The following is a 7,500-nucleotide window of genomic DNA, read 5'->3' as shown; positions in this document are numbered from 1 at the left end:
TTCTTGGCCACATAGAGAAAGATAGGTGCTTTTGTGTTCAACGAATGAACATTCCCTTCTCACCCCATCCCTACGGCATAGAGGGGTCATGAATGGACAGAGTTAAATATACCTGCATCGTCTACCTCAGAGAGAGAAAAATCCATTTTATTCACCCATCTGCGGATCGATTGGTACAACGGGAATTCATCTGGCCGCCGTCTCCTGCTTCCATTAGATGACTTCTTCTTTCCGTCTTTCCAACTCCTCTATCTTCTCCATCTTTTTACACAGAACTTCAACCTCACTTTATTTTTGACGTTTGTTGTTTTTCCTTCAGAGAGACATTTTGAAACCTCAATTGTGTGTGCATAGTCACTCTTTAATGTTGTGTGATGCCAGTATGAAACATTTGGTTTATGCCTTATAATATTGCATGGGTAAAGAATCAAAAAGAAAAGAGAGAAATCAGTCCAATGTGTCCGCTGTTTTTTTTGCAGAGCTCTGCTTTTGTTTTTTCTAATGATTGTCCTGTGACTGTAATTTATTCCTGGGGTATTAAACACTGGCCAAGTCTCTCTCCTGCCACAGGCAGCTCAGACCTGCCTGCTGCCCATCACTCGTCTGTGCCAATGTGTGTGTGTGTGTGTGTGTGTGTGTGTGTGTGTGTGTGTGTATGCATATGTGTGGACAGAGTCTCTTGGTGTCACTTTCCGTGGTGCTTTGCGTTGTTGATTTTGATTTTATTTATTTTGTTTTGTCAATTTATGATCTGTTTTTTTTCTTTCTCCTGCTTGGCCTGTACGGTGCAGAGATGTTCTTTAAGACGGCTCTCGGCCAGAGTGACAGGCTGCTTGTGTACGTAATGTTACAGTGAGGACCATCCACAGAGGAACGCGCCCCCCCAAGCTCACAAGAAACCACAATCACCCCACACATCCCCCCTAATCCCTCCCAATTACCCCACACTTCCCCCCCTAATCCCTCCCAATCACCCCACACTTTCCCCCCTAATCCCTCACAATAACCCCACACTTTCCCCCCTAATCCCCCCTACTTTCCCCCCCTAATCCCTCACTATACCTGAGCTATACCTGACTGGATCTATAGGTACAGCCAGAGCTATACCTGACCCCTAATCCCTCACAATCACCCCACACTTTCCCCCCTCTAATCCCTCACAATCACCCCACACTTTCCCCCCTCTAATCCCTCACAATCAGCCTCCTGCCGATGCCAGAATCATGTTTGCCTAGTGCTGTTTCTCTTTCTTTTCTTTTTTTAAAAAAAACATCTGTTGTCAATGTCCATCACGCTTTAAATCTGCAGCCTGATTGTGGTACAGCCCTTTGAGATTGTTTGATGTGTCCGCACGTGTCCATATGAGGATCAATCCAGCAGGGGACAGACTGAAGGGGACAGACAGTTAACCCCCCCCCCGCACACACACACACACACACACACACATTTGTCCAGTCCCTTGGTTACTGGGCCCGTCCCACAACGACTGTTTCAAGACTTTATACTATTGAACATAAAGTTAAAGGTACAAAAATGAAATGAATCGAGGCGCTGCCAATCAATCTGATCTCAAATTAGCCCCTCCCCTGTCACAGAGGCCTGAGAAAGAGTAGGAGTCAGAAGTGGAGTTCCAGGAAGTGAAAGTGCATTGATTAATTGATGTAGCAGCAAAGAGAGGCGGGGCAGATTAAGTGCCACCTCCAGGTATAGGTTGATGAGGCTGTCCATTAAAGGAAATGGAAAGCCTTAAGCTTTAACAAGGGAAAAAGAATGTTGCTTACTGAAATGACTGTTGTAAGACAAAGTGTGCTATAATTTTGTAACAAATTAGACATATTAGTGTGTGTGTGTGTGTGTGTTTGGCGTTTGTGTGAGTGAGAGAGAGACAGACAGACAGACATAATATAGATATGCCTGAAATGAAAACTAAAGTAAACAAAAGTAAAAGCATGAGTACAGAGGTGAGATGAGGAGACTGTGTTTGATGGGAGTGCTCCAAACCCCTGTGGGCTCCTGGAGTGTACGATGAACTGCCCAGCCTCCTCAGAGAGAAGATAGGAGGAGAGGAAAGAACGAGAGAGGGAGAGAGAGAGGGAGGAAGAGAGAGCGTGAAAGAGGAGGAGCAATGGAGCTGGTGGCTTTGTCACTGTCAGCTTCAACCCCACAGAGGACTGGCCACTGCACTTCTACCCTTGTCCTTTGAGAAGTGTCCTCTGCACACCCACCTGTGTGTGTGTGTGTGTGTGTGTGTTGTGTGTGTGTGTGTGTGTGTGTGTGTGTGTGTGTGTGTGTGTGTGTGTGTGTATGTGTGTGTACACTGCTGTCAGCTATTGCCTCACTCTGGCCTCCCGGGCTACTCTGTATGGCTGAGTGGTCTTTGAGTATGACTGTTAGTGCATCTGTCTGTGTGTGTGTGCATTTGTGTACATTTTCCTCCAGTGTATGCACTAATATATATGTACAGTCCCTATTTCCGCCAAATGTATATACTGAATGTATTGTATGGGGATGTGGAGGCTTCAAGGTTCAAAAGAAAAAAAAATAAAGTAGAGTTTATGAGTTCAGCTGGAGGTAGCTCCATCGCTTTGCCTTCGTTTGTCTCGTGAGGTTTCTCAAACTGTGACGGTAGGACTTGTCAAGAACACATTTAAGAGGTGCGGAGCGCCTGTCCATTGCACTAAAAAAAACTTGTTTTCAAAGTGGCTTGGAGCCATTCTATGCTATTCTAACCAATCAACACATTCTCTCGAGATCACAGGAGGGAGAGGAGGGATTCTGATTGGCTGTTGAGTTGAAATTTCAACAACCATTTGTCAGTATGGCAGACTGTACCTTTAATTATATACATGATTTGATTTTATATTCCTTGTCATGAAGGTCATGGGTTGGATATACAGGAAGGACATGCACTGATGAGATGTATACATGCATTGGCCTATAAGTCACTCAGGGTAAAGGCGTATGCTAAAATGAATACATGTTAATGTTCTTCAAGCACTTAAGGGGGTCACACACAAAGGCCAGATCTCTTTATCATGTGTCACATGCTTGTCCCTTTGCCTGAATACAATTACTAATCTGTGAGACACTTCAGTGGCTTCCTATAGGGACAGCCAGAGCTATACCTGACTGGATCTATAGGGACAGCCAGAGCTATACCTGACTGGATCTATAGGTACAGCCAGAGCTATACCTGACTGGATCTATAGGGACAGCCAGAGCTATACCTGACTGGACCTGCATCATTGCCCGTACCATGAAGCTGGGCTTCAGTGGTCGTGCTCAGTAGCTTGTGATGCCACTCCTTGGCCTGTCATATGGTAACTCACCAATTCCAGTTCCTCCATCAACGCAAACAGCGATGACCACACAGTCCATAAAATCTGCAATAAATATCAGGTGTTTACTGGTAACCATGGCAAGGCAGGCACTGTTCTGAGGTAAGAGCCACAAGGTGACATGTTGTTCCCTTGCAAAAGAACAACTCCTTGGGCAAGAAAGGATGAGTGTGTGTGTCTGTCTAAAGAAAGCCCCACCAAGTATGTTCAAGACTGATTGTGTGTCTGTGTCTGTGTCTGTGTCTGTGTCTGTGTGTGTGTGTGTGTGTGTGTGTGTCCAAAGAAAAGCACCATCAGGCATGGGTGAGTCAAAATGATTGTGTGCAAGGAATAAAAGCCATGGTTGTTTTGTCATCTCAGGATGCAGGACAGCACATGTCCCCCGTCCTTTCACTGGTGAAAGTGACATTCCATTAGATGGTGATCCTGAGGGCACCCCTCCTAATTCAATCAGCTCCGTGATGTTGAGACCCCCACAGGCGGGGTGGAGAGGAGGGGCTCACGTCAGCCACCACTCACTCACTGCTGCCCACATGAGCTCCATTGTTGTCAGCTGTGCACGTCTAGTTTCCGGCCAGCTGATGATTGCGCAACAGGAGATAAGTGGATAACACACACACACACACACACATACACACACACACACACATACAAACAGTGTGTGTGCTATGTGCTATTTTGTTGCGTCTGTGTCAGCGATCTGTCATTCCCGCAGGAATTGACCCTCCCTCGCGAATGCACTGGTCTAAGCTTGTAAACAACAACAAATAATAATAACAGCAACTTTCTGGTCATTTCCATGAGACGACGACAACACGCTTATGCAATGGGGAATTTGAATCAGCTCCAATGCCCAACAATCAGACCGCAAATAATCCTCAATTGCGTCGCTGATTGCCTTTCCACTGTATGTGATTGTGTCTCTAGGGCTTCTCTCTTAAATGATGGGACTGGTACTGTTAATTAAGTGCATTCAAGAGTGGACAGAAATTAGGCGAAAAGAAGTGGCCATTTGCTTTCATTAGATTTATGTGGCCAGGCATGAATGTCTCAGACAGAGCTGGGCCGGGACAGGGCCGGGACAGGGCCGGATGCGCTCCAGATTCAGCCACTCGCTGGGCTGGTTTCAACCTAACAGTGCTGTTCCGTCGGAGCTCTTGTGGAAATGTTTCGCAATCGAATCCCAAACGTTCCCTCCCCCGGTTGAGCGGAGCAGAGATGCCAGCTATTTCTGGAAGGTGCTGACAGATCTGCAGTAAACATGATCTATCATATCACACAATAGAAGATGATCAATGGAACACACACACACACACACACACACACACACACACACTGGATTAAGTGTGTCTTCCTGAAACAATGGTAGTGAAGTTCCACTGGGCGTGGAATAGAATACATCAATAGCCCAACAGCCACAACCACGAGAAGTGCATCATGGGAGGGAAAAAAGAACCTGCGGGGGTTGAGTCATGACCAGACTCATTTCCCTGCATGCTGATTGGATGGAAGTTCCTCACAGTATTCTACAAAGCATGCAGACTTGCCATTTAAATGGTCCATAACCTCGAGCGTGGTCAGTCCTCACAGCTGGAGCCAGTCTCTTTCTTCCTCTGGCTTATCTAGAAAGCACAAATGATTGAGAGAGAGAGAGAGACTGAGAAAGAGGGAGAGAGAGAAAGAGAGAGGGAGAGCGAGGGAGAGAGAGAGAGATTTGATGCAGACGATTTGCTTTGGCCCTCCTGTGGAGGTGGTGCATCTCACCTGTCCTCCCCTCCCTCCCTCCCTCCCTCCCTCCCTCCCTCCCATCATCTCAGCAGTGATGCCTTCCACAGACCAGGAAGATTATACTCACCAAAGGGTTAAAGCCACACCACATGAAACACATCAAAGCCTCCTTTGTGCACAAAAAGAGCCACCAGAAGCGGAATGAGTGAAAGGACAAAAAAAAAAAAGCAATAGAGAAAGAGAAAGAGAGAGGGAAGTGGGGAAAAATAGATGAAAAAAAAACAACCAAAACGGATATGGTAAAGAGAAAAACATGGCATGAAAGAGGCAAATGTGTGCCCTGCGGTGGGAGAGTGAGTGAGGCGTGTGTCGATCACAAGCGGCTTCCCTTCCTGCAGTCCAGTCACGACCCGCAGAAAAGCAATTTCAGGTAACAGACTGGCTGCTAATGACACGGGGGGAGGAGGAGAGGGTGGTGGGGACGGGGAGCCTCACTTTTGATGACAACAAGATGAAAGACAATACAATGAAAAGACAGAGAGAGAGAGAGAGAGTTACTCGGTTACTTGGACTCACTATCAGTCGCTTAAACTCTGGGAAAGTGATTGTGTGCCTGGCAAGCTGAAAGCTCCACCTGCCTGGAGAGGGGAGAGGGTCCAGCCTGGAGAGGGGAGAAGGGCCAGCCTGGAGAGGGGAGAAGGGCCAGCCTGGAGAGGGGAGAAGGTCCAGCCTGGTCCTGAGTCTGGAGAGGGTCCGGCCTGGTCCTGAGTCTGGAGAGGGTCCAGCCTGGAGAGGGGAGAGGGTCCAGCCTGGAGAGGGGAGAGGGTCCAGCCGTCCTGAGTCTGGAGAGGGTCTGGCCTGGAGCTCGAGCCCGCTAGCCAGTGCAGTGAATCCCACAGCTCACATATTTTGTTATCTAGCTATATCATATTAATGAAGATTACAGTAATTCTCTACACAATCATTGCATACCTACAGACAGATGAGCTGTCAGAATGACATCATCAAGTGAGACCGTATGTTGGAGCAGTGTTGATCTGAAAGTGTATATGATTATAAATGCATTAAAGTGGACATATTAAAATGTATTATAAAGTGGACATATTAAGGACAAAATTAAAGATATTACCCCCTGGAAGAGGTTTTCTGACTCTGTCTGCACCAATATTTAAGGAAATCTGAACTTCCAAGTTTCTGAAACAGTAATGGGTGCATCTAAAAAGAGTCCCCATGTGCTGTGATGTTTGTTTGTGCGATGACTGGGTTAAAGGCAGAGTCCACGAGGAGGTGGAGGAGACGCAGGAGGAGGTGGAGCCAGACACAGTGCTAGGGGGCTAGCGCTAGCGACACACACAGAGCGCTCCAACGTCTGACTCCTCCGTCCACCTGTCTCATGTTCTCTCCATCTTCACCTTCTCCTGGCTCCTCAGGCAGCAGAGCTCAGACAGGAAGAGAGAGAGAGAGAGAGAGAGGTGCGGATGGAGGGGATGGTTGAGAGAGAGAGCGAGAGAGAGAGGGAGATAGAGGGAGAGAGATAGAGAGAGAGATGGGAAACAGGGTACAAGGGTAAAAGTGGTAATGGAGGATATATCTGACCTGACAGCCTTGTGTTTGTGTTTTGTCCCTTCTGAGTTAGATGTCAGTGGGGGCAAAGAGTGGGACAGGAGTGGAGGAATGGGGGATGAGCAGGAGAGAGAGAAAGAGAAACACAGACAAAGAAAGAGACAGCGACAAAGACAGAGATAGACTGGTAGGACGCGAAAGATGGAGAAACAGAGAGAGATAGAGAAACAGAGATAAATAGAGAAACAGAGAGAGATAGAGAAACAGAGAGAGATAGAGAAACAGAGAGAGATAGAGAAAGAGAGAGAGATAGAGAAACAGAGATAAATAGAGAAACAGAGAGAGATAGAGAAACAGAGAGAGAAAAAGAGATGTCCCCTTGTCGGGTACAGACAGGAGGAGGCTGGCGTCAAGTATGTTTATCCAAATTTGCTTGTCAGCCTCATTACCATATATGCTTCATGTCAGGACGTGCTCCCTCGTCTCCTGCCACGACAAAGCTGACAAGAGAGTCTCCATAGCAACTTTGCCGAAGTGATGTGACAGCAGATTGTGTAAAACATGCTGAGACGGGCCGTTCAGTGGTTAGGGGATGCCAGACGAGGAAAAAAAAAAAAAAAAAACGGCGAGAGACCTAAGCCACTGACGAAGATGTTTTCTCTACAGCTCAGATGTACATACAAGCCACCAGTGGGAATGCCACTGGGAATGCCACTGGGAATGTGCCTGAAAACTGGGATCACAGAAATAAGACACAGTGAGAGCTGCTTTTCTTGCACTGCATGGCATTGCTGCCTTGTTCACTGCATGTCACGGATGCATGTACAAGCAGGATCGGAGATTCTTGATCTGTATTGGAAGTCTACATGAC

Source organism: Sprattus sprattus (genome assembly GCF_963457725.1).
Source record: "Sprattus sprattus genome assembly, contig: scaffold_48, whole genome shotgun sequence".
Lineage (NCBI taxonomy): Eukaryota > Metazoa > Chordata > Actinopteri > Clupeiformes > Clupeidae > Sprattus > Sprattus sprattus.
Note: the sequence above shows the minus strand (reverse complement) of the source record.